This window comes from Marmota flaviventris, chromosome 3, assembly GCF_047511675.1.
Source record: "Marmota flaviventris isolate mMarFla1 chromosome 3, mMarFla1.hap1, whole genome shotgun sequence".
Taxonomy (NCBI): Eukaryota; Metazoa; Chordata; class Mammalia; order Rodentia; family Sciuridae; genus Marmota; species Marmota flaviventris.
Window position 1 is genome coordinate 86,834,946 of NC_092500.1, and position 27,434 is coordinate 86,862,379.

The following is a 27,434-nucleotide window of genomic DNA, read 5'->3' on the forward strand; positions in this document are numbered from 1 at the left end:
TGTTCCTTAACGGATGTATTTGAGATGTAACTATGTTTGGTGTCCTGAGTTTCTAGTTTCTTTCAGATAATATTCATACCTTCTCTGTCATTTCTATTTTCCAAAAAGCTTATTACAGTTTTATCTGTGTAATATTAATCTGGCATGGTCTGGTTGAAGGAATAAATGAATGCATGAAAAAATGAAGTTAATTTATGTCATTCATCATTAGCTGCTGTAGTTAAAATCAGGAAATGCTAGCCTAGTAAGTTATTTCTTCATACAGTATTTGCTATGAAAATGTTACCTTTAATGGTAGTTTTAATAATCAAACCAGTAAAATATTTTGATATATCAAAACCTTACTTTAACAATATATGACTAGTCAGTGCTGACTGACTTTATTGCAGGTAAAATTATAAAAGGTACAAGTATTTTCAGAAATTAAATTTATTTACATGGTATTTTAAAATGAAAATTTAATGGATTGTCAAGGTAAGAATTACATCACAAAATTAATATTTATAGTGATTTTTCTCCTATAATTTATTATATCATTCTTAAGCTGATTTTGATCCCTTTCTTGAAAATCAATGCAATGTTAGAACATGAGTGTTTATGTAATAATTGCTGTTACTATTATTTTATCTGTAACTCATCACCTGACTCAAATCCACAGTGCCAGAAGCTATGAAATCAAATGTGCCTACTCTTTATTGATATTTTTATATTCCTCCACTTCCTCACTCTAAAGTTAGCACTAATGGAGGGCTGATCATTGCTTACTAAAAGTGACATTTAAATAACTTGTTTCCAGTATATATTTAGTATTCTCTCCTGTGGTCAGTCTAAAACATGGATTTGACTCCCTTACACCTATGCTTAACATAATTTGCGAATGAAATCATGAAGTTATAACTAGCACTGTAATTCTTTATAATGTGGCCTCTGCCCCAGCTCTTGCCGCTCTCCCTACATGGTAATCTCCAGCCATACTGAGTTACTCAGTCATTTTTGTACCAGTGATTCTTTTTCTTTGACATGTATGAACATAGGGCACTGTAAAATACTTTTATGGGCTAATATAGTTAGAGTGTTAAGCTAACCATTTATAAATGACTTAAGAAGACGACTAATATGTAGGTTAGAAACTAGCATACACAGATTAGAATCAGAGGAAAGGGTATTTTTTTAAATCCTTTGTCTACTTTCTCCCCAATACTGTCCCCCATCTTGTCATCTCCTAGTAACCACCATTTACTTTCCGCTTCTATGTGATAATGTGTTTAGATACCATACATAAATAAAGTCATGCAGTATTTGTCTTTATGTTCCAGGTTCAATTCACTTAACATAGTGTCTTTCAGGTTCATCCATGTTGCTGCAAATGGCAGGATTTCTTTTTATGGCTGTATAGTATTCTAGTGTGTATATATACCTCATTGTCTTTACTCATCTGTTTATGAACACTTACATTGCTTCTAAATCTTGCCTATTGTAAAAAATGGTGCAATAAACAATGAAAGTGCAGATGTCTCTTCAACATACTGATTGCCTTCCCCTTGTATATATAGCCAGAAGTGGAATAGCTAAATCACATGAGAGTTCTATTTTTAATTTTTAGAGGAACCTCCATACTGTCTTACATAATGACTGTATTAATTGATATTCCCACCAAAAGTGTAAAATGATTCTCTTTTCCCTACGTCCTTGCCAACACCTTTTATCATTCATGGTTTTGATAACAGCCATTTGAACAGGTGTGAGGTGGTCGCCCATTGTGGTTTTAATTTTCATTTCCTTGATGATTTGATGTTGAGGAATTTTTCGTATCAGACCATTTGTGTGTCTTCTTTTGAGAAAAGTTTATTCAGGCCCTTTGCCCATTTTTTAATTGGGTTAGTTGTTTTCTTGTTGTTTTTGAGTTATTTGAGTTTGTCATATGTTTTGGATATCCCTTATCAGATGTATGATTTGCAAATATTTTCTCCCATGCTGTAGGTTGTCTCTTCACTCTGTTGATAATTTCATTTTCTGTGTGGAAGCTTTTTCATTTGATGTAATCCCATTTGTCTATTTTTATTTTTGTTGTCTGTGCATTTTGGGCTATACCCAAACAATCATTGCCAAGACCAGTGTTATGGAGTTTTTCCTCTATGTTTTATTCTAGATGTTTTACAATCTTAGGACTTCCATTTAATTCTTCAATCTATTTTGATTTGATATTTATATACAATGACAGATAAGAGTCTAATTTAATTCTTCTCTTTTTGGATAGCCAGTTTTCCCAATGCCATTTATTAAAAAGACAGTCCTTTCCCCATCATGTATTCTTGGCAACTTTGTCAAAACTTAGTTGTCTGCAAATGAAAGGATTGATTTATGGGCTCCCTGTTCTGTTGCATTGGTTTGTGTGTCTGTTTTTATGGTGGTACCATGCTGTTTTGATTACTGTGGCTTTGTGATATGTTCAGAAGGCAGGTAGTGTGATGCCTCTAAGTTTGTTCTTTTTGTTCAAGACTGCTTTGGTTACTCAGGGTGAGAGAATATTTTGAATAGTGATCTATCCAAAAGTACCATCATTTGTATTTTTACAGGTTTGGCATAACACAGTCCCATAAGGCAGAGCTTTTAGAGCCAGAATAACTCAGTTTAAGCCCAAGTCCTCGCTAAGTATGGAACTTAAACACTTCAGTTTTCATCAGTAAATTGAAGGGTATTAGCACATACCTCACAGGGTTGTTATAAGAATGAAATGTATTCTTCCATATCACACAGTAAGAACTGAACACAGAATAGGTGAAGTGCTTCATAAACACTGTAAATCTGAGTTATTAACATCTTCCAATTCTTTAATTAAGTAGAACTAACCCAAAATAACTTTTCAAACAAAATATTTCATATCAATCATCTATCTTAAAAAATTATCTTCAAAGTGTTAAAAACAAATTTTGAAGGACTTTTCCTTCTAACCTCTTTTTTTGAGGAACTTAAAGCATAGAAAATGAAAACAAAAGTAATGTAAGAAGAAAATGGTCAATATTAAAAAAATACAAATGCAATTCAGAATTCAACTTAAAGAAATACTGATGGTATAGCTGAGGCCAATGGAGTTTTATCTAAAAATGAAAATGTTGGAGAAGTTTTAGCTCTTGGTGAATATTCCATTAAGGTACACTTAACTCTGATGCAAAACTGATGAGGCAATATATTAATTTTAAAGGAATCATGAACAGTTGCTAAGCAATATAGTCAATAGGAAACAACAAAAATTTTCTATTAAGAATGTCATCATTGTGTGGAGAAATGTGTATTTTGAAATTTTTTGTTGTGTCTCCTACATATGAGTACAGTTAGTCATTATTACTCAGAAAAATAAAATATGGCAGTTTTTGAAATATAATTGGTTTTGCTTTTGCTTCTCCATAGCATGTACTTATTTGTTAAGTTAGATTCTCTGCTTTTTTTGTGTCTGTGTGAAGTGTCTTTTCTCTTACTTTCAGAAACTAATAAAAACATAGTTTAAACCCACTTAATAATATTAAATGGATGTTGCTGCTAATTAGTGTATGGTTTGAATTATAATTATGTCATCCAAAGGGACGTATATACTCTAGTTAAAATGTGCTTCAGGCTTTAGTCATTCACAGAGGCATACATTCATTATTATTCATTTAAGGCACTCTGATTTGAGCTCTAAATGTAATCCAGGAAAAGATGGAGGGATTTTACTTTTATTGTCATGATTTAATATAGCAGATCTCTCAGTTATCATCCTGTACTAATCCAGGGATTGTTACACTTCTCAGAGTTGGCTATTTAATTTTTAAATCAGTCTGTTTATTGTACCAGCATAGCAGTGTGCTAATGCAAGCAGTTAGAGGAAGAAGCCACATCTTTCTCCTTGGGGGACATCAACATGTATTTTTGTACCCTCCAAAGTTTAGTTTAGATGAACCTTCATTTCACCTTTTTGATGTATTACAACTCTAAAACTCTGATCCATGTCTTTTGTTACCCTACAAAGAAACAACCAATTTCATTCATCTAGAAATATTTAGAAGTGTCCACTGTGTGGCAAGCACCATGCTAAGTGCTTGGAGTTTTATACTGAATAGAAGATGTACACTCTCCTGCCCTCAGGATCTTCAAATAAAAAGAAAATGTGGACATTTAAAAAGTACTACTTATTGTGGAAGTGTTAACTGCTGCAGAAGTATTGCAATCCTTACAGTGTAGCAGCAGAAGTTTTGACTGCACAGAGGCCTAGGAGGGGAGTGCCAATCAAACAGCCAGGAAAGTATCTTCTACCCTCAAAGCTACAGGAGTTGTAGAATATTATGTTCTAAGCTTAGAAGTCAGATTGTGCATCGCACAATCAAGAAACAGCAAGATGTGAGATAGGGAATAGCACAGAGCACATGAGCAATGTAGTTGAAAGGAACTGGATTGAAGAGGATCAGTTGCCTTGTTTAAAGTGTTGCCTTAGATTTGTGGTGTGAGAGGCAAAGTTTGAAGGGATAATATGGATGTAGAGTGGAGAATGGATCAGAAGAAATAGAGGAATGTGACAGTGACAAAATGCCTTGGAAAGAAGAGAAAGACGCATAGATGGGTATCTATTAGTTTTCAGTATGAAAAGTTTGTGTGGATTAGAACTGGTGGAATAGTGAATCAGAGACAATTTGAGATGTTTTTCAATGAAGAATCCATGTTAAGCAATGGGATTAAAATTATACAAATACCACAGGTCGTTTTCCAAGTCTGCCCAGCTTTTAAAATAACCTTGATAAGTGTTGCTATGTATACATTTTTCTTAAAGACTCCACTGCTGCTGTCACCTTAGGTTTTTTTTAAATTTATTTTTATTTTTTATTCTAATTTGTTATATATGACAGCAAAATTCATTGCAACTCATATTACACAGATAGAGCACAATTTTTCCTATCTCTGGGTGTATGCAAAGTATATTGCCACCACTTGTGTCTTCATACATGTACTTAGGGTAATGATGTCCATCTCATTCCACCATATTCACTATTGCTGCAAAGTCCTTGGAGCATAGTGTGAGGCTTTGATGCCAATACACTATTCCCTCAGTGGCCTCCTCTTCTCCAGAGTGGATGAGATTACATTAACCCTGTTGTATATGTGTCATGGAGAACTTTAAAGAACTGTGTGCATGCAATTTAACATTTATAGCCTCACTTAACATCTTCTCCATAGTGAAGGCCTCACCAGCTCTAACCATAGTACTGGTGGGATTTTTTTCAGTTGCTATTCAATTACCATCAGTGACTGAAAACAAAAAACAAAAAACAAGTTTTTCTGAGATTTCTCTCTTGAGATATGAGATCTTTGATACCTAGAATGTTTAATGCAGAGTTGGAGAAACTCTTTGGATGTTGAATCTGTCATCTTCAGTAGCCCAGCAAGTAAGGATCACTGAAACCATCACTCCCAGGATTCTGTCAAAATCATTTCCTTTAGGAAGCAAAAGAAGTGGCTACTGAGGCCAAATTTCATGTTCCTTTGCTTCTTCCTTTACTCTTTGTACTAGATATCACAAGATGTTTGGGCTTTTCTCAGAGTATTGCTACACTAAATCTGTTCATTCAAAAAAAAAAAAAAAAAGCTAAATTGTATTGGGTTGTTCAGATTCCACGATTTTATTTAAATCCAGTAATCCAATCCATTTTAGCATTGTGAATTAGAATGCAGGTATGGGCTTTAGGAGGTCAATGTTAGGTTTACAGGATTCTGTGTTGATTATTCTGTGCCTTGCTAAAATTATTCACTTAGTTAAGAATCTGCTCACTTTCCTGATTCATTTAAGATAAGGAAAATTGGATGGTCGCAAATGACTATTTTTATTTGTTCTATGGAATTTGGGTTTCCAATATTTCTAATCATTAGTATTTTAAAGTGTACTATTTTGTGAAGCATCTAAGAGTTTTATCACTATTTTTAACATGGGGAATTGAAAGAAGTATTTTACTCTTCCATGTAATGAACATTAGATACCACTTGATATCTAGGGTAGAGAATATTTTCCAGCTAAGAACATGTTATTCTGTGACTACTGAAAGGCCAGAGGGTCACTGTTCTCTATAGAGAAAATAATATTTTCTTTGGGAAAACTGCTAGCAAATTTATTATTATTAAAATTAGAAAAGAAGATGTTTAAGAAAAAGAACTAAAGTTAGTAACTTTTACTTCTCTCTCTCTAGACTGAAAATTGTTTATGTAACCTTCAAACCTTTTATATGAGTTCAGAAAACGGTTTCTTTCCATTTAGACACACACTGAGTTTACCAGGATCTGGGTTTTCCTAGCTGCCACCTCTTTGGGTTGTAATCCCTATATTTCCAGCTTTCCATTTCTCAAGCTAATGTTGTCCTTAAAGTTCAAAGGCTCATGCTCCCCAGTTCTGCTGTGGTCCAGTTTGGGGGGAGCATTCTTCTTTTTTTAAAAAATTGTTCCTTTCCTTTTGTTGTATAATTATATACTAAATATAGCATAGGTTGCATTTTAAAGTATTTTCCACAGGGTTTTTTTATATCATTGTTAAAGACTTATTTAAAGTAACTATAAATTTAAAATTTGGTGTAAAGAAGGGTTTACTAAATGTTTAATTACAGAACTCTGATTATTGTTTATCTTATGTCTTTAGGACTGATAGTCTTTTATTTTTATGGATACACAAGTGGTTCAGAGAAACAACTTCTGGTATATTTGGTCAGGTGGGAAAATTTGGTATGTGTTACCAATTTCTAATACCCACTTTACCTATGTGCTTGAACTTAGGCTTTATAATTTTCCATAATTATGCAAAGTAAAATTCCTAGTCGAGTTGCAGGTTGGGTATGTTACAGAGATTTGGGGCTGTAGTCTTTTTTATGTGTTCTCCTTGGTGCTAACTTATTATTGAACCCCTTCTCCTTGTGACCTTGATAGTATTTGTGAGTACAATAATTTGGAATCAATGCTCGCAAATTATTACACGTATTTAGAAATATCTGAAATGTGCTCAAATTTAGTCAGCTTGTTTTGAAGCCAAATTCTAAGATTGAGCAAATGCCTATGAATTCCTGTACTTTCTGAATTCTGTGGTTATTTTAAACTTATACGGAATTTTCATCCTTTTCATATAATAGCTATTTGAAAGCTAAATCTAGGTTGATTTGTATTGTGTAAAATTTAGTTTGAAGCAATAATTTACTTCCTTGTATTTTAATAATTTACTAATTATGAAGAATATTCTCCAAATAACTACCTTAGTCTAAATTAGCTTATGACAAGAGGGTGTTTAGCTTAGTGCTTATTGAAGCTACAGTATTTTAACAGAAGCATAGCAGGAAGGTTAAAATCTGAGGTTCTGGAATTCAGAAACTAGATCTACCACTTACTGTATATGTGACACTGGGCACATAGACTCATTTACTTATTGTCCTAGTCAGATTTTCCTCATATGTCAAAAAGACAATGAAAGCATCTCAAGGGCAGGATTTATTTACAGTGCCTGACACATAGCTAGCATTTAATAAATATTGAATGAATTAGCAAATGGGACACCTGCATCTCATGATGTAGATTTATTTTCTTTCTTCCTCCCTGCCACCTCTCTCTTTTTTTCCTTCTTTCCTTCCTTGTCTTCCCTTCCTCCCTCCATCCCTCCCCCTTTCTTCCTTGATTTCTTTATTCCCTTCCTCTCTCTCCCCCACTGCCTTCTTTCTCTTTCCTGTTTATTTATTTATTGGTACTGGGGATTGAACCCAGAGATGCTTTTACCATTAGGCCATATCCCCAAACCTTTTTTTTCTTCTTTTTTTGTTTTTGAGACAGGGTGTCAGTAAGTTGTTAAGGGCCTGAATTGCTGAGACTGGGCTTGAACTTCCAATCCTCCTGTCTCAGCCTCCAAGTCACTTAGATTACATGCTTGCACCACTATATCTGGCCTATGACTTAGTTTTCCAAACAAATAATTGAATGAAAAAATAAAACAACTATATATTTACATGTATTGATGTATATGTTTATATACACTTATATATTTTGTGTTTATATATAGTTACATATACATTCAGCCTAATACATGACACATTTAATTATTTATCTAAAGGTTGTCAATGATTTTTCAATGCCTTTTTTAAGGATGAAACTTAAAATGACTCCCAATACATCACCATGTATAACAGTGTTAAATTTTGGTAAAGGAGCAATGAAATTTAGTGATTAATTTGGTCACTTATTTTATTTAATGTTATCTGTGGTAACATTTTTACCAGCTAAAAGAATCAAAAAGTTCTACACGGATATAATTTTTTCTGGCATCCAGTCAGATACCATAAAATTTTACATGTCTATAATCATATAAGTTTTAAATTTGGAATTTGGTGGGTTCTCTGAGTTTCAGATTAATATAAAAAATTCAGCTGGCAAAGTAGCCAATGCCTGTAATCCCAGCAACTCAGGAGGCTGAGGCAGGAGGATTGCAAATTCCAAGCCCCTCTCAGCAACTTATCAAGGCCATAAGAAGTTAGTGAGACCCTGTCTCAAAATGAACAAATAGAAAGGTTTGTGGATGTAGCTCAGTGTTAAGCACCCCTGGATTCAATCACTAGTACCAGGATAAATAAATAAATTAATTAAGTAAGTAACATACATTTGTGAAAGAAAATGAAATGGTTTTAAGAAGAAACTTGAGGAATAATCCTCAGAAAAGCTCTGTTGATGCAGCTGTTCAATTACATATGACAAACATCTGAGTATGCTTTCCATATGTGCTCACTATTTGATAGTTGCATGTCACATAGGGAACTTAGCTTCCATGAATGCTCCCTGGGAATTCTGACTCACAGATATATTTGTACCTTTTTTTTTTTTTTTTTTTTTACATCCACTAAATTGAAATAGCAGAGTTTATGTTCATATAATGGCCGCTAATTTGGGAAAAAGCAATGCCATTACACCTTTGGATATTTCAGAAGGCAGAAATCATTGTTTTCTCTTGAAATGTCACTCAATCCAAACAATAGCCATAATAGCCATTTTAAGGACAGAATGCCAGTCCCAGTCCTTTACACATGGTCAGAAGTTTTTTTTTTTTTTTTTAGGGCCTTGATATCAGTGATTGTGACCGCCAGTCCCAAGGTGGTGTTAAGTTAAAAGCCATTCTTTCAATCTGTGATATTGAGCAAACAGTATACTAAAAGGCTTTCGAATTTAATTGAGTTGAAAATAGCTTTCATTAAGGAATAGTTCTCTTTTAAAAAAGGACCATCATCTTTTGCCACAGTAATGACTTAGACAAGGTGGTTTCTATGGGGCATGATATCAACTGAATCAGCCCTGCCCCAATCTTTGGGAGAAAGATGCTTTCCTATTGTGCAAAGCACTGTGCTTGGCACCAGAAGGAACAACACTGAATGGCTTTCAGCCACTGGAGAACTTGTGGTAGGCAAATTACAATGACATCACAATTCTGATGGTACATTGGCCACTTCCACTTCCAGATGTTTCTAATGTTTTTAGGATGAATCAGAATCCTTAACATGGCCAAGAATTTTGTTTCTATGTTCTAGGGTCCACTTGCCCCTCCAGACTCCATTGGCACCACTCTATTCCTTTTAAACCAATCCACTTATGGTCTTTCAGGAAATTGAAACTTTGCCTGTTCTCTTTTCACCAAGTTCAACTTATATTCTTACATATCTGAGAAAAAATGTTTACTTCCATTTCCATTGATAGGATAAAGCCTCAAGTTATCATGCACTGTCTTTTGTGACATTATGATTTTGCAGTTTTATGCTTTTGTTTGCTTGCTACCTGTCTCAAAGACTGAACTGCAAATACTACAGGAGCAAAGATGTCATCAGTTTTTAGTCATCCTTTTATCTCCAGTGCTTAGCACAGTGCCTGGCACATAGTAAGTGCTCAGTAAATGCTTATTTAATGAATAAAAGGATAATGCATGAATAACATAACATACATGAGAAAAGGCTATGTGCGGTGAGAGAAGTCCTGACAAAGCATAATGGGATTCAGAGGAATGAATGAATTCCTCTAATGACAGAATTCTAGAATACATGAAGGTGATGATGATGATTTCATTCTGTAAGGAAGGCAGAGGCTGAAAATCTTGCCATATGAGATTGGAGGTTACAAATCCTGACAGTCCACGATTATGAGCACCTCTCATATGTAGAACACTTCCTCAAGTAAATGAAATGAATCATCCCAGAATAGAATTATATTTACCATGATTGGCCTAAAGTACTGATGCCATTAAGCCAAAGGACTGTCTTGGAATCCTTGTATTGAAATCCCCCAAGGTTATACTTTTTGTCATTTGAAAGAGCTACCTAATTGCTGGAATTTCATTTAGGGAGCACTTAAGTCTTGATCACAGAGGACTGTGTTGTAATGGTCCTGAGAATTTACCATTAGAAGCACTTTGTGTTGACAAGGTGAAAAGTAGTGATGCCTTGGTGTAAGTCATTACATCTTCCAGTCACTTAAATACTTCCTTCTAATGGGAGTCTGCCATTCTCAGCCCACATCAGTCCTCAGTGCAGTTACTAGAGGCAACCCCACATGTGGAGGAGACTAAACTGCTGGGGTGGCAGGCTGTGCTCCTCAGGTCTCCTGAGGCACTTATACCTGCCATCCCTTCTCATGCAGAACTTCTAATCATGCCACAGGGGAGAGTCTTGTCTTCTGATACCTCCCAAAATCTCATGGATTGCACCTTTCAGGCACTCTCCTTTAGTTTAATAGATAGGAATCGTCTTCTTCTACCATGTATCCATAAACATATTGGGAGTTACATAACCCTCTCAGTGCTCCGCCAATGATGTCACCATCACCCTTGTCTTGGTGCTGACTGTCGCTGCTGGCGAAGACCTTTCTCAAGAAAGGGAGTGAGGTCTCCTTAGGCTCTGTGCCAAGAGTGTCCAGCTTACTCCATAAACCAGCAGTTGTTGAGATGTTTTCTGCAGGGCAGATCTCTTCTTCTTTAATCACTGGTAATAATGAAGTTTTTGTCATATTAAAGGGGAAAGAAGAGAAGCAATTGAGAATAGTTTGAGAGGATGACTGTGCCGTCTCTCAGGTCCAGCGACAAGAGGACTACAATGGGTAGCTTTCAGAACTACATATGGTCTTCCTTCCGAGGGAGTTGATTAAGCGACTCCGGATGAAATTGAAATCCTGTGATTTGACCTTTGTCTGGCCTGGGAGGGCTGCAATTCGCATAACAATTTCCTTTTGTTCTTTGTTTGGAGTTATTAATCCAACATGAGCCTCGAATTAATCAGGGGTAGTGCATAGCTACATTTCTAATTCACAGCTCCGCTGCTTGTGTCTTTTTTAATTAAGGCCGAATGATAGCAGGCCTTAGCCCTGATTGCCACACTTGCTAACCACACATTGAGGGATGAAGAGGCTAAACAGGCAGAATGAGATTACTTCAAGGTTTCACTTAATTGTTTTCTTCCTTTAAGTAAAGAGCACTGCCTGAACGTTGTTAATGCTGGTTTGGAAGACTTCCTTTGTGTGCATTGCTTTTTTTGACTTTGGGGTAGGGAGCAGAGACTCCCAGGTTTGTGTCAGTACCCCCAGGTGTAATGACTAACGGGATTACCCAAGCCACGATTCCAGTTATGGACTTAAACTACACCTCACATCTTCATAGGGCTTAGGAGGTTGGTTAATGGTAGGACCCAAGTCAAAGAACTTTGACCCTTAATTACCTATATATTATGTAGTTTGTATATTTGAAAAGTTAAGGATTTCTCAACATTGATGAGTCAATTTTTTTCTAAGAGTAAATCAAGGGAGAAATTATGCTAACCTATTGTTCCAGAATTCAGCATCACATGATTCTGCTTTCTACTTTGTTCAAAGGGATTTAATTACTAAAAGGACCTAATTATAGTTCAGCTTCACCAAACTGGCCTTGGCACACAGGGTGGACCCCAGAATGCATATATCCATGTAGGGGTTTAGTAATAACATTTTTCCCTTTGGTAACAGTTTTTAATTGCCTCTGTCCCTTCAACTGCTTCTTATATTTTAGAAGGAAATATAATGCATAGATTTCGATCAAATGATGTTAAGGAAAATTGAGTTCCAAGTTACTAAGCCTCTCCCTGGAAGAAAATGGCTCCTTATAGTAGTAAATCAGCCCTGAAACACTAGGCACATTTAATTAACTACTGTTGCAGTGAACTTGTGAGGATCTTTACACAACTCCACAGATAACTTATTCCTCCCTCCAAGGGTCTAATACTAGGAGACAGTGAATGCTCATTACCATATAGTTTGGGCTTGGACAAAGATTCAGTATGGAAGAAACACAGCTGTTCACTTCCAGGAGGTTGTTTCCATTCTGAGACCCCAGTCTTGGGCTAGATGATCTTTATGGTCCCTTGAATCTTTAAATTTTATAATTTTATCTTTATATATTTCATTTCAAATCCCAGATTTGGCCATTTATTTTTCTGATCTCTGTTTCGGCTCTATGGAATTTTTCGGACTTCTTTGGGTAGAGATATCTTTATTTTATCCATAGAATTAAGAATGGAAATCACTTTAATGCAAATTGGTCTCCTTTTAAAATTGTGCTCAATGTTATATTGTTTGCTACATTTTTTTTTTTTTGTACCAGGGTTTGAGCTCAGGGGCACTCAACCACTGAGCCACATACTCAGCCCTATTTTGTATTTTATTTGAAGACAGTGTTTTGTTTAGTTTCTCAGTGCCTTGCCATTGCTGAGGCTGGCTTTGAACTAGTGATCCTCTGGCCTCAGCCTCCTGAGATGCTGGGATTACCAGCATGTACCACCACGTCCAGCTGTTTTGTTAATTTTTGACAGAATTATATGTGAAGGTGGGTATTTTAGAGAACAAAATTCAATTTCTAGCATTCAGGGAACCTAAGTTAGGTTTTAGCTCTGCTCTTAACTTACCTTATTACCTTCAGTGTTTAGGTCTCATTTCCAACTGAAGAAAATTAAAAAGAAACCCAAAGTTCCATCCATTTCACTTTCTATGATTCTCATACTTTCATCATGATTAGAACTTTGAGATTGACACATCAGATGTGTTGAAAATTGTGTTTTTCATTCTTAAAATATGTTCAGCTCTTTATAGATAGATGCATAAAAATACAGGTAGAAATTTCTAAGGAAACGATCAAAATAGCCAAAACTGTGAGGGAGAAAGTACTTAAATCTGTAGTTTAGAATCCAACTTTCTGTGAAGTGAATATGACCGATGAGAATGGGCTGGAACGAAGAATCTCTGGAAATGCATGTGATAGGCAGGTAGTTAAAAGGATATGGAGGGATGATGATGGGATGTAGCAGGATGAGAATGATTGAGCCTGGGTGTAGGTTTAGAAGAATGGCATGGGAGAACACAAGACGCCATTACGATTGGGGAAAATGAGAAGCCAGGGGCTCTGCGGATAGGAAGAGAGGGGATCTGAGTCCTTAGTGGGAGGTCAGTGTCAAACAGAGGGAAAGATATTGACCCTGAAGAGATGCGTAAGGAGAGGTGCAGAAAATGATATGCATGGGTGGGGCAGGTAGGGCATCTCTCTGGGAAAATGACAGGAAGGATGAAGTTAAGAGAGCAATGAAGATTTAAGAGAGCTATGAAGAGAGGAGGTCAGGAAAGACAGCTAAGAAGACTCTTGGGGTTCAGAGCACAGGTGCTGGTGGGATCCTGGCCCCAACATGCAGTTGCATGATTTTCTCCAGCTGTGTTCAGCTGCCCTAGGGTATGTGAGCAGATAAAACAGATTTGGGGGCTTATTAAGGGTGGGACTTCTGGGTAACAGGGGCACAGAGATCAAGGCAGGTAGATCTGCCTTGATGCATTGCTCTTATTCTTTAAATCATCTTAAAAGATAAGCATGGCTACTCACAGTATAAAGAAATGGAAAGAACGGTTAGATAATACCTCAACATTTCTTCTTTCAACACCATATATAGTCATTTAATAGCTTGACACACTCCTTTTTGTTATTTCCATCCAAATTATTATAGAGTCATTCAATGAATTATATGTATGAGAATATTTTTTTTGTAGAGATTACACAAAACTCAAAAGTAAAACTCGTTTGATGGGTAGATCACGCTTTACAGTAAATGTCAAATCCATGGAAAGCCCAGATATTTATGACCATCAATCCCTAGCTTGCAGCACTGCATCATAGCCTTTTGCTCTCTTTCTGTCTTGGCTGAGATTCATTTGTTTTTTTTTTCCTCCTTAAATCTTTGGAAAAGGTTGATAGCCCCATGCAAGTCGAGATATTATGGCCACATTTCCAAAAGGCAGATGCCAAACTCTTTGGGGTTGTGATATACCCAGATGGTCTTCCTTTTTGCATTTCTGCAAATGTTATTACCAAATACAACAATTTTTCCTCCAAAGTCATTAGAGCCTATTTGGCACTTTCTCTAATCTGTCCTACTTGTTACCTTTTAATTACTCTGTGAGGAGATCTAGTCGTCTTGTTGTTGCTGAGGGCCAAATGACCAAGGGGTTAATGCTTTTTCTGTCCCTGGCCAATTGGTTTTTAGTCAGTAGTTATTTATGGGGAAGTCCAGGGGCCATTAGTTTTCAAGTATGTGCAGCTGTACTCTTCACAATTACTAGTCCATAAGCAAATGTGGACTTACTTTTTGTGTACGGTTGTTTTTTTTGCCTGATTGGTTAGACAATCTGTTGCCATTTATGAATGATTCTTGTTGATGCAAAACATGGCATTGGATTCTGTTTTATTATTTATTTGGATTCCATGTTTCAGAGGATGCTGCAGTCTTGATTCAGACAAGGCATGGGGTACGCTCCTCCTGTCACTGGTGACAAATTACTCCTGTAGAGCAAAATGTCAGATCTTGCCCACTGCAAGTGAGCTGTGCCATTCTCCCTAAAGCAGCACATAGGTGCTGATGATCCTCATTGTGAATCCAGTGACTGGTTGGCCTTGGCCTTTTCCCCTCATGCTCTGTTCTTCTGGACATAAGGTAGAGATTACTATTAATGGTTCTTTCAGTTCCTAGGAGCTCCTCCCTCTGTGCTGTCTTACTGTGATTTTTTTTTCTCTGCCCCCATTGAATGGTAGTCTTTGATGTCACACAAGAGAATACTGTTGGCTAACAGTCTGGAGGCTGCTTCATTTGAGCTAACCACCACATGAAAACAAATGTGATCCATCATATTTCATTAACTAGCAGTCTTCCTTTTGGGTGCCCTTTTTTGATGTCAGAGTTGCATCCTGACAGGAATCAGAAAGATATGTGTGATTAAGAGCAGTAATAATGCTTATTGCATTGTATTGTAAATTACCTTCCTGGGCCCTGCTACTTTATCAGCCCTGCTGGCATTGGCTCCCGCACATTTTTGACTACTCAGTATATACAGTGTATTAGCGCAATGGAGATCATTATGTGGCCTGTATTTGAGTCATTTTTATTTAAGATGCCAAACAATAAGCTGTTGATTGGGGGAACAAGAGGCGAACAATAATGTTCTGTGTCACATAATACACCACCATTTTCCAGCTTTGCTTTAGAAGGGCCCTCTTTATTGTTTTTGTATAAAAATGGTTCTTAGGAGGAGGAATATTTTGCTGAGGTATGTCATTATTTTGCAAATTTCTATTATCTCATCATGTTGTCTTCATTGTAAATTGCAGCTAATTAGGAACCTAGTTAGAGCCCCAGCTTTGAGGCTGGCTTTTTTGTGAAAAGAGCCCACCGATTACCGCACTACAAGAGAGGAAGGGAGAGAAAAAGGAGATTAATCTGGTTACCTAGGCGACACTCGCTTCCATCTGCGAGGAACAATACATTTTTGTTTCCTTGGCTCAGTTCAGATCTGTTTTGTTTAGAGGGGGAAAAAAGGGAGAGAGAGAGAAAGAGAGAGAGAGAGACAGAAAGAGAGAAAGAAAGAGAGGGAGAGGGAGAGAACCTAGCTCCACAACAATGCTGTATTCTGTCTGGCCCAGGCTTAGGGGCTTGATTCCTCTGCAAGTTAGGGGTCTCAAGGGAGTGAGAAGATGAAAGAGGGAAGCTCCAAAGTTGTCAAAGGTCACGACCTTGCCACACAAAGCCAGCAGTTTTACCTCTAAATCCCCTTCTCCCAAAAAGCACTTAATGAAATAATATACTGTGCTTCTCAACACCCTGTAGTCTATATTAGGAACAAGGCCCTCAGATTGTGAATTGAAGGAGTCTTTAAATTTCATATTGAATAACTGGTGACTGTAAGAAACTAGCTCAGGTCTAGTTTTTGCCTGGGCAAGTTAAGCTAGAATTTCCAACTTTTTTCCCCAAGTAACTTTCCCTGTACCTACCGTTTTATTGCAGTGACACATAATGCTTAGAGTATGATTTGACTCTCCAGCAAACAAAACCAGCCTGTTGGATCTGCTCAAGTTGAGGCTTATTAACTACTCAGTTACAGTTGCTTTTGTTGTACATCTAACTTTGAAGTCTTTAAAGTAGGATGGCCATTGACTTTGCTCAGGCCTTTTGTGGTGCTACCAGGCTCCTGCTTTTATATAGTTACCAGAGAAAGGGCTATAGATGGCACAGGAGCAGAAAGAGTCAGGCTCAGAGGCTTAGAAATCTCAGGGCTTCTCCAGCGAGTTGGCTAAAGCCACAGCCTCTGATGAGCATAATGCTTTCGGCATCATGTTCTCCCTGGTTGGTATGCCATTGTGCATATTGAGTAGTTATCTGGGAAGGTTATGTGTGATGACATACAGTTAAAGGAGGTTCCAAGAGAGGGATGTTGGCTTATCTGAGCTTTGCAGTCACATAATGCATTGATTAAATCAGAGCAACTAGATTATTTTGTAGTGCCCTGCAGAATCCACGCTTCCCACTCGTAAATGTCTCCTCATCAGTTCCCTTTACCAAACACTCCTGATAAAAGGAAAACAATTCTCATCATAAAAACTGCAGGTTACTAAGGGTTCAAAAGTCTCTATATGCTAACACCTACAGACTAACAGAGGTTTCTTTTCCAAATATATTATCCATCTCCCCTGTCTTATTTGAAAATGGAAAAGATACCTACCCAAATCAGTTCTGTGCTTACCACTTATCCAGTCATCTAGAACATCTGTACCCTTTGGGCAGCTCTGGATGAGACATCTCATATGAAATAAGATTGATAAGTGGTCTTAGAAACCTACGAAAAAATACTTAAAAAAGAGAATTCTAGTCCATGCTAATATTTACTCTCTGTTATGAATTAAAAAAAAAAAAACATCAGCAAAACCTTGCTTCATATCATATACATAAGCCCTCAAAATGGTCTTCTATTTGTTGAGTCCTTGTGAAAAATCAGGTAAGCTTTCCATTCTGCTCATGGGTCCCTCACATGAGGCAAGACACAAATTGGTTACTATAGCAGACCCTCAGCCAGCTTCTTCTCTCAGCAACCTTTTATTACATAAAGGACAAATTGACAAATATGAAATTATTATTAAAAGCTAGAGTATCTTTTTAAAGTTTGTAAAACAAGGGTTACTCTTGGCATCAGCAAGGTCTAACATGCAGGTGCATTGCAGAAATTTCTTTTAAATGGACTGATGGAAGGGTCACTTCTTACCTGAAAATGGACTTTTTTCGTTAAAATTATTAAGCCGCTTTAGGCCTTAGGGGGACAGTTTCCCAGTACCTCTTTTCATTGTTTCATGAAGTTACATAGAAATATAAAGGAGTTGCAAATAAGTCAAAGCAGCTCAAAATAGCTTTCTTTTCAGAAAGTGCTGGAGCTCTCCTTCACTCAGAGGACAGCAGTGTCTCCTTCCTCATCATCTCATTTCTGTTCCCAGCTTGACTAGAGTCACCAATGGGACCTAATCTCTTTATAAAGGCTTTGATTGATTACATGGTAAGCTGGTAGGGAAATGAAAATGTGAAGACCATTTAGGATGTGCAGAAACATTTTTTGTTGGATAAGACAGGACTCTTCAACCACAGAGCCACTTAATCTCTCATGGGAATGCAGTAATCATCAGAGGAGCTGGCAGTAGCTACTTCTCAATACGGTTGTAATTAATAGACAATGAAGATGGGTGCACCTACCTTACAGATTTAGGAAGGATTTAGTAGATTTCTAATGGGCATGTGGTGCCCTTATCTTCAACACTGACTTATCATAGCTCACTCAACACTATGGTTTTCCCCCGTGTGGGAAGTAACTTCTAATATTCTGCCCTGAAAAAGTAAGTTAAAAATAGATGTAGAGGAAAGAGTGCCACCTGCTGAATTCTCATACTAAAGCAATTCTGATTTCCTTGGAGGTTTTTCAGGCAAGATCTAGCAATACCTGATATTATTTATTAAGTCAGAAGTGACAAACACAAAGCCTAGATTTGGGAGGGGCTCAAGTTTGGCATTATAAAGTTGATTCAGCAAGATTCAAGGAGTGATTACATAATGTTTTTTATTTATTTAAAAACTCTCTGTTTTGCATTATATATTTCAGAAAATTCAAATCCATAATTTGATCAAAATTTTCACATCTTTCTTCTTATAACTTTATAGAAAAAAACAGTGTTTGGGACAATAGGAAAGAGACCTCTTGGTCATGTGAAGTTTTTTCCTCCTGAATCTCTTCATGATTTTCCCCAATGTGGAGAAGAAACATGCTCAGAAAAAGCTACCTGCATGATGTTGACTTGGAAATCAATCTCAGGAACATGACTTTTCTTCATTCAGTCTTGCTAGGAGACATCATCATTCTTAATGCTGTGGAAGGAAACTGCTTAGAGTTAAAAAAAAAAAAAAAGAAGAAGAAGAAAAGAATATCAACTTGTCACCTAAATGCCTTAAATTCACATTTTGTAAATTAAGATTATAGAAATTTACCATTCCTGTTTTTCCTACTAAATCTTGAAATTTGAGGAAATATTGTTAGTTTTCGAAGAATTATTAGTATGTAATAGCTCACAAAATATGGGAAATAAAAAAAGTGATATGTTGCTAAGAAACTCATAAACCTCTAGCTATTGAGTAAAAATTGAAGTAAGCCCCAGGAACAATTTTCAGTTCATTGCAATTATGACATCAGAGATATCACTTTAACATTTTGTTTTGTTTTGTTGCCATGTTGTTATCACCAGCTAATAGAAATCACGTTATTTTCCTAGTCAAATAGCTGAGGGGATGGTATATGCTAATACCTCTTCGTTTAAAGTGTGATTTAAGTGTGATTTTAAAAGTTGACCAGGATAGTGTGTGATCTGATGCATGCTTACCCAAAATGAAACCCACTGCAGTGTGTTTATCCCCAGTTGTGACTTTGGAACACACCATTAACTTGTGCCTCCAGTGGTGAGGTGATGTTATCTTTGGTCAGCTCAAGCACAAATCAGGTTGTGGGTGCAGCAAGAAGAATGAGCAACAGAGAAGTTATTACCACAATGGAGTAACTCTAGAAATGGGCCAGAGCCATCAATATCTTCTCCTACAAAATAAAAGTTTTTAACAAAGAATGTGGAATCCTCTTCTTTTGGAGAAGTAATAGGAGAGAATAAATGGAAAGAAGGGAAAAGAAAAGGAAAGGAAGGTAGTTAGGAGACATAATCACAAAGGATTTATTAATAATATTGGTAAAATAAAGCATATTTTTTAAATCTTTAGAACATAGGAAACCATTATCACATCAGTCATATAAAATCACCATGAAGGTCCTTTGTGTTTAAGTGAGGTGAACTTTGTGTGTGTGCACGCGCACACATGCATTTTAAGTATTTGTAGACCAAGAGCATGGTTTCCTATCTTAAAATTTGATGAATTTCTGTAGATATTCTGAAAATAAGCAATCCTGCATATAAGTAATCTTATCAGATTATGAGCAATTTTCTAATGACAATACTTCAGTTTACTGCTATATCATTTTCATAATTTCCTCTTTATGAGAAAGTAAATATTTGTTATATTTACTTCATAAAAAAAGAAAATAGTTAGCAGTTATGTTGTCATTTCAGATTTAGTTCACTGATATCATTGGCATTTTAACTCTAATAATATTTTAGAATATTATTCTATTTTTTAAAGATTCTTAAAGGAATACACAGCAATTGGAAGCAGTAGCAATTTTCTAGAAATATTAAATTCAAGTTATTTTCCTTCCTGTGCACTGAAAGTCAATTTTGATCCTTTGATTTACTGTTTAGGGAAAGAGATTCCTTCCTATTTAGGTAAAGAGACTGTTCTGTCCCTATCTATATAACATTTTTTTTTTCTTACAGAAATCATACTACTCAGGATGCAGGACACTGTGTTACTGCTAGCAACTTCCTTTTCAAATTTCTCCAGAATGCATATTTACTCATTCATTTTACACATATTTATTGAGTGCCCACATGGTTCTAGGGATATATCTTGAGATAAATCAATACACAAAAGTGAGAAAAGATCCCTGCCTCTGTGGACTTACATCCTAGTGGAGACAGATGTCAAATACTAACAAGCTTATCTTGACTCTGAAAATTTTGACAAATATATTGAATGCTGATAAATAGGATAGTTTTGGGCATATAGTTGTTATTCAATAATTTTGCTGTTTCATTTGAGAAGTTGTTTCATTATGAGGAAATACATGAATATAATCGTATTTATGCAATTGTGAATTGAATTAAAACTTAAACTAGATTTGGATTATTGGAGAAAGGTAAGAAAATACCAGGTTAGGGGAACCTGCTAGAAATTGGAAGATGCCATCTTTGAAGAGCACATAATCCCTGAAAGAAATCTCTACTGTGTTTATTATTCCTTAAGAGTTTCTTAAAACTGATCTCACAATTTCAAATGTTTTGAGGTAAAATATTTATGGGACGGTGTTGAATGGGAAATACCATTTTAACCATTTTAACTAAACAAAGATTTAAAAGCATTCTTAAATAATGTGACCTGATATCTATCTCTACTTTTATAACATTTAGTCTGAAAAATCTTGATTATAGTATGCCACCAGTAAGCTTTGATTTTCTTATTGGCTTTCATAAAATAACTGGAATTCCAAGTTGAAAGCTTTAGAAATACTGTGATCTTATAAATCTTTTCCTTTGATAATCTGCTGAAAACCATACATTCTGACTTCAAATTTAAGATTCTCCTATAAATTTCAAGTAAATTGTAGATTACATGAATCCCTTCATTAGTCCTCAGATGTGACCTAGATCTAGTCTAATGTGTTCATTTTACAAAACATAATAAAGATGCAGATATGTTGTAATTTATTTAAGATCACACAAGTAATCAATAGGAGTCTAATAAGGAAGGCTCTGGCTCCTACTTTAAGCTCTTTCAGGTCTATCCCAAATCCTAAATATCCGTTGTTGCATTTCAAACTACTCCAAAACTTACACCAACATTTTATTATTATCCTTCAGTTCCTGAGATTTGAATGGGTTTAGCTGATGGTTCTCACTTGGGGTGCCCCAATTGCTCCAGTCAGATCACAGCAGAGCTGGAGTCTTCTGAAGGCCTGGCTGGAATGGAATATATACAATAGCTTCTTCTCCATCTCTGACATTTTAGTTGGAATGGCTGGAGCACCTTGGAGCTTGCAGTCTGTCGCCCAGTGCAGCTTTCCACATGGCTCAATTAGGAAATATGGCAGTCTCTTTTTTTACATGGCAACTGACTTCTTTCAGAGTGAGCATTTCAGGAGACCCAAGTACAAGCTGCAAAAAAAAAAAAAAAAAAAAAAAAAAAAAAAAAAAAAGATCTACCATTGGAATTTATGCAATATCATTTTTACTACATTCTGTTGGTCAGAAAGTGAGCCACAGGTCTAACCCACTGCCTTAATAGGAGGTGAGTGTACACAGGTGTCAATACTAGAAGGCATAATTCTCTCGGGAGCTGCTTTTAGAGACTAGTCATCAGCTACCCTGTGTTAATCATCTGTTAATTTTGGGCAGGAATTTCCTTAAAAATGTAGGAATTTACCTGCAAATTATTGAAAACGTGAAGATTTAAATTGTAACCTTGAAAATGATGTATTTTTAATAGAGTTCTTAATTATTTTTCCACTTAATATTAAAATAGAATCATAATAAATAATCTCAGAGAATTAAGAACTTGGAATTCATTTTCTACTTTGAACTAGATCTAAAAAAAATTATGGGCAGATTTAATCCAAGCTCTGTGTCTAGGATGTCCATCCACTCCTCCTGGTAATTGAATTCCACTGACTGACATAATTAGGCCCTATCTGTTAAACCTGTTGTGTCAAAATCTTCTTGAAGTGTCTTCATTTACATATTTCTAACATTGCAGAAACAATCATAATAGTCAGTTTTGTCAGGCCCATTGTAGACTGCTTTCATTCTCTGATTGACAGTGATAATAATTGATACTATGGGTCCTTTATATTAGGGTACTTGTTTATTTGGCATAATACTCTACAAAATGTGCACCGAAAATTCTTAAAAGTGTTTTGGTAAAAGTAGCTTTATCCGTTTTTTATCCGTTCTTTACTCTTGTCATCTCAAATGGTTTGGATCAAACTGTCCCTAAAATAGTAGACTGGAAAAGAGCAACATTCATCTTTTATTTCAGATCTTTTCTGGTCTCTATCCTCATTTCTCTCTCTAATCATTCATGTTTATTGAGTGGCAGCTACATGTAAAAATATGGAAGAGGTTTGTACCTTGGAAGATGTGTTTCTCTCTCAGCTGATTCCTTCAATTTAATTAGGAAGACTTTTCAAGATCATTTAGGAACTAAGGAATCTGACATTTTATAAAGTAATTCAGGCATACAGAATAGTAAGGACTTAAATACTCCATAATTCTTATTGCCTCTGCCCTTTCAGTTAAGATATTAATGCTCATCAGTTAAGACCCATTTAGGGTTGATTGAAGAAGATTAATAAACAGATCTCTGCCTGATTTTTTTTTTTTTTTTAGATCATCTATGATACAAAGAAGTAAGACAGACGAAGGCGAAAGGGTTACCTGTTCAGGTGATAAAGGTGACATCAGAGAATATGGGCAGGGAGTGTTTCTAATTCTTGGTGTGAGGATTAGGCAGCCATAGAAGAAGTGGGCAGGAGTAGGCCTCCTATCCCAGGAACAGATCATAAGCAGAACCTGTGATTCCTTTAAAGCATCCAGTTCACAAGAGAAAGAAGAAAACGCATGAGCACCTTAGGTTTAATTTCTTCTTCCAAATTCACCAAAAGGAAAAAGAAAATAAAGTCCAGTATCTCCCTTAGAAAGCAGTAAGAGGACACTAACAAGCCAATAGAGCATGAAAATGGGATTTCACTCCACAGGTAAGGACAACAGGAAATACATTTTGCCACTAAGATTTCCCAATTCTTTGTTCTCCAAAAGCCCAGCCTCGATCATTAAGTTATTAATGAGGTAGGATATGAAAAGAATTCTTTTACCTTTTCTTTCAAGGCAATCTCCTATTTTAATATTCTTTGTGTTCTGTTATGTTGATGAAAAGACGAGGATTCTCTTTATGTGACTAAGAGTGACCACGGACGCTCCTACAAAGCTTTCCTACTCACTGACTGGGTCAGGATAGTAATTTTTTTTTCCCACTGATGATTATACAAAAGCCTTTGACATCAATGGGCCATTTAGGTTAGCCAGTCATAAACCTAGCCAAAGAATGAATTCAGAATGAGGATCAATGCAAAAACAATTCCAGATGTGGATGGTTCAAGTACTTCACTTCTAGGGACTTTTGGCTGTATAATTTGTTCCATAGGAAAAATTTTTGAAATAAATGTAAAAAAAAAAAAAAAAAAAACTATTTCCGGTTCTTGATCATTTAAGGTACAGCTACGAATGACAGGATTCATTCACTCAATAAATAGTGAGTTCCTAGTTTGGACCAGATACTTCTAGTGCTCATCTGTTAGTTATTTTTTTTTTAAATTTATTTAATTATTTATGACAGAAGAATGCATTACAATTCTTATTATACATATACAGCACAAATTTTCATATCTCTGGTTATATACAAAGTATATTCACATCAATTTGTGTCTTCATACATGTACTTTGGATAATAATGACCATCACCATCATTTCTAAAATCCTGCCCATTCCCTTCCCCTCCCACCCCTCTGCGCTATGTAGAGTTCTTCTATTCCTCCCATGCTCCCTCTCCCTATCCCACTATGAATCAGCCTCCTTATATCAGAGAAAACATTCTGCATTTGATTTTTTTTTTTTTGATTGGCTAACTTCACTTAGCATTATCTTCTCTAACTCCATGCATTTACCCTGTAAATGCCATTAATAGTGAATTTTAATGAAATTTAGTGAGGAAAGAAACAAACTAAGGAGGATGAGAGAGAATTGAAAGTAATTTAGATACAGAAGTCCTCTCATCCACAAGGTGACTGTTAATCAGAGTACTTAATGAAGTGAAAAAACAAACCATGTAGACATTATGTTGATTCTGGAATTGCATGTCCAAAAGATGGACCTGCAGATGCAAAGGCTCAGAGGCAGAAACATGATTAGGATTCATATAATATAGGGCCAGATGTAATGGAATGAACTGCTTTTTAAAAGTGAATTTGTTTGATGAGAAGAAATTTTTTAAAAAATTACCTCAAAAATGTTCTCTTTTGTAGATATGGCTTTCCAGTAATAATCAGATTAAAGATAGGTCAAGTTTTTCCTCTTCAATAATTCCCAACCACTTCATTATGATGTTTTTACACACTTTTAATCCTATTTTAAATATAATTTAGTGATTTTTTAAAGGCGAATTTGTAGAACTTTGTAACCAATATCACAGTCTCTATCCCCATCCCCAGACATAGGCAAACAGTGGTCTACTTTGCTTTTCTATAGATCTATGTTTTCAACACTTCATGTAATTGGAATCACATAACACATGACCTTTTGGATTTGGCTTCTTTCATGTGGTGTAATATTTTCAGGGTTACTCCAGGTTTCAGCACATATCAGCTATTTGTTACTTTCTACTGCTGAATAAGATTTTTATATAAGAATAAATATTTTATCTTTTCACCCAGTGATAAAAATCTGATTTTCACCATTTATCTGTTATGAATAATGCTGCTGTGACATTTACATTCAGATGTTTGAGTGGACGTATATTTTCGTCTCTTTTGCTAGATAGCTAGGAATAGAATTGGTAGGTTTTAATAGTAAATTTATGAAAATCCATGAATCTGCCAAACTGATTTCCAAGGTGGCTGCACTGTTTTGAAGACCTACCAAAATATGCTTGTTTCAGTTTCTTTAAAGTTTTACACCAGCCATTGTATGAAGTGATATCTCATTGTGGTTTTTCAATACATTTCACTGATGATTAATGTTTCTGAATATCTTTTCATATGCTTTTAGCTATTCCATATAAAATACAATGATGCCTTTGATGAACTGCCTATTCAAATACCTAGTGAATTTATAATTTGGCAATTTTTTAAAAAAAATTTAACAGTTTTTTATAGATTCTGTATACAGATCCTTTATCTTAAATATGACTTTAAAATTTAATATTTCTGAAGTCTATAGCTTATAGTTTCATATTCCTAATGGTATATATTGAGGACAAGAAATTTATTAATTTTGATAGAATATCCCAATTTTTGTTATTTATCATACTTGAAGACCAAGAAGATTTTTTCTATTTTCTTCTGAACACTTGCAGATTCAATTTTAAAATTTAGGTCTATGATCAGTTTGGGGCATTTTAGTGTATGTTGAGAGATTAGGGCCTAAATTTATCTTTTAACTCAAATATATTTAATTGTTTTAGCACTACTTATTGAAAAGACTATCCTTTCTCCATTAAGTTCACTTTTTTTGTAAAAAAATCAATTGACTATAAATATAAGGGTTGACTGCTCGATTATCAAAATCTGTTCCAGTGATTTCTGTCTAGCCACAGTCTTAATCACTGTTGTTTTGTAATGGGCTTTGAAATGAAAAAGTGTATGTTTTTCAATTCTGTTCTTTTTCAAAATTATTTTTGCTGTTCTCTCTCCTTTGCATTTCTTTATAAATCACAAAATTTGCTCATAAATTTCTGTACAAAATTAGCAACTATGAGTTTTATGATTTATGTTTAGATACATTTAGGGAGAATTTCCATTTTAATATATTAAGTCCTCCAGTCTGTGAACATGGGATATCTTTCCATTATTTAGTTCTCCTTTCTCTCTGTAATAATTGGTAGTTTTCAGTGTACAATTTTATACTATTTTTGTTAAGCTATTTCTTAATATTCTATTCTTTTGATGCTATTGTGAATGAGATTACTTTCTTAAATTCATTTTTGGGTTATTGTTAGTATATGAAAACAGGATAAATTTTATGTATTGAGCTTGAATTTGGCAATATTGCTGAATTTAGTTTTTTAGTTTTTCTAGGTTTCTACACTTTTTTTATATTTAGAACCAAATATTGTAAATAAAAAGGGTTTTACTTCTTATTCCACACTGTCTTATTTCATTTTCTTAACTCATTGTACTCTCTAGAATGTGCAGTGTCACATTAAATGAAAATTAGGACAGCACATATTCTTTCTTTGTTCCTGATTTTAGGGAGAAAGCAATTGACTTTCACTGTCAAGTGTGGTATTTGCTGTGTATTTTTGTAGATTCTCTGTTTAATGCTAGGAAAGCTTTCTTCTATTGTGGTTAATTGAGAATTTTTATCATTACTATGTATTGAATTTGTTCAAATACTTTTCCTCATCCATGGTGATGGTCACTTTTTTGTTGTTTACTCTAATATGGTGTACTATAATAACTGGTACTCAGATACTACACTAACACTTTATCTTGGAATAAGTACTACTTAGGATAATATATGCTTTTGGGTCAGTTTGTTAACATACTGTTGAGCATTTTTATCTCTACATATATGAGGAATGTTTTTGGTAGTTTTGTTTACTTCTGATGTTTTTGTCTGACTTTGGTACCTGGGTATCTTTGGCTTCATAAAATAAGTTGCTAATTGAGCCTCTCTCCTCTATTTTCTCAAATAGTTTGTATTTTCTCTCTAAAAGATAAATCCACTAGTGAAACCATCTGGAGCTGGGCTTAATTTTGTGGGAATATTTTAAATTAGGAATGAAAATTTGAAAACATTTATGGATCAATTCAGATTTTTTATTTCTTATTGAGACCTTTTTTAGGAACTTTTCCATCTAACTGAGGTTGTCCAATTTATTACCTTTAACATTTTCCTTGGATAGTTTTGGAACTTTTTTCATTTCTGTGAAGTCTGTAGTAATGTTTCCGCTTTCATGCTTGATTTTGGTAGCATGTGTCTTCTCACTGTTTTCCTTGATCAGTGTAACTTAAATTTTGTCTTTTTACAGAAAGATTAAGAGATTTCATTACCTTTTTCTTATTCTTGCTTTTGCTGATTTCCACTTTTTCTGCCACATGTTTGCTTTGAGTTAGTT

General features: G+C 35.3%; 1 protein-coding gene across 23 annotated transcripts in view; it reads left to right on the top strand.

The window, feature by feature from the left end:
- Sox5 (SRY-box transcription factor 5) overlaps window positions 1-27,434 on the top strand; it is a 960,217-nt gene that overhangs the window by 503,123 nt on the left and 429,660 nt on the right. The window contains exon 1 of one of the 23 annotated variants that reach the window (XM_071610089.1): window positions 22,967-22,986. The exons of the other annotated variants lie outside the window; for them this stretch is intronic. The gene's annotated coding sequence lies outside the window, so the exon portion shown is untranslated. Of the gene's footprint in view, window positions 1-22,966; window positions 22,987-27,434 lie in introns of those variants that run through there. 23 annotated transcript variants of the gene reach the window in all.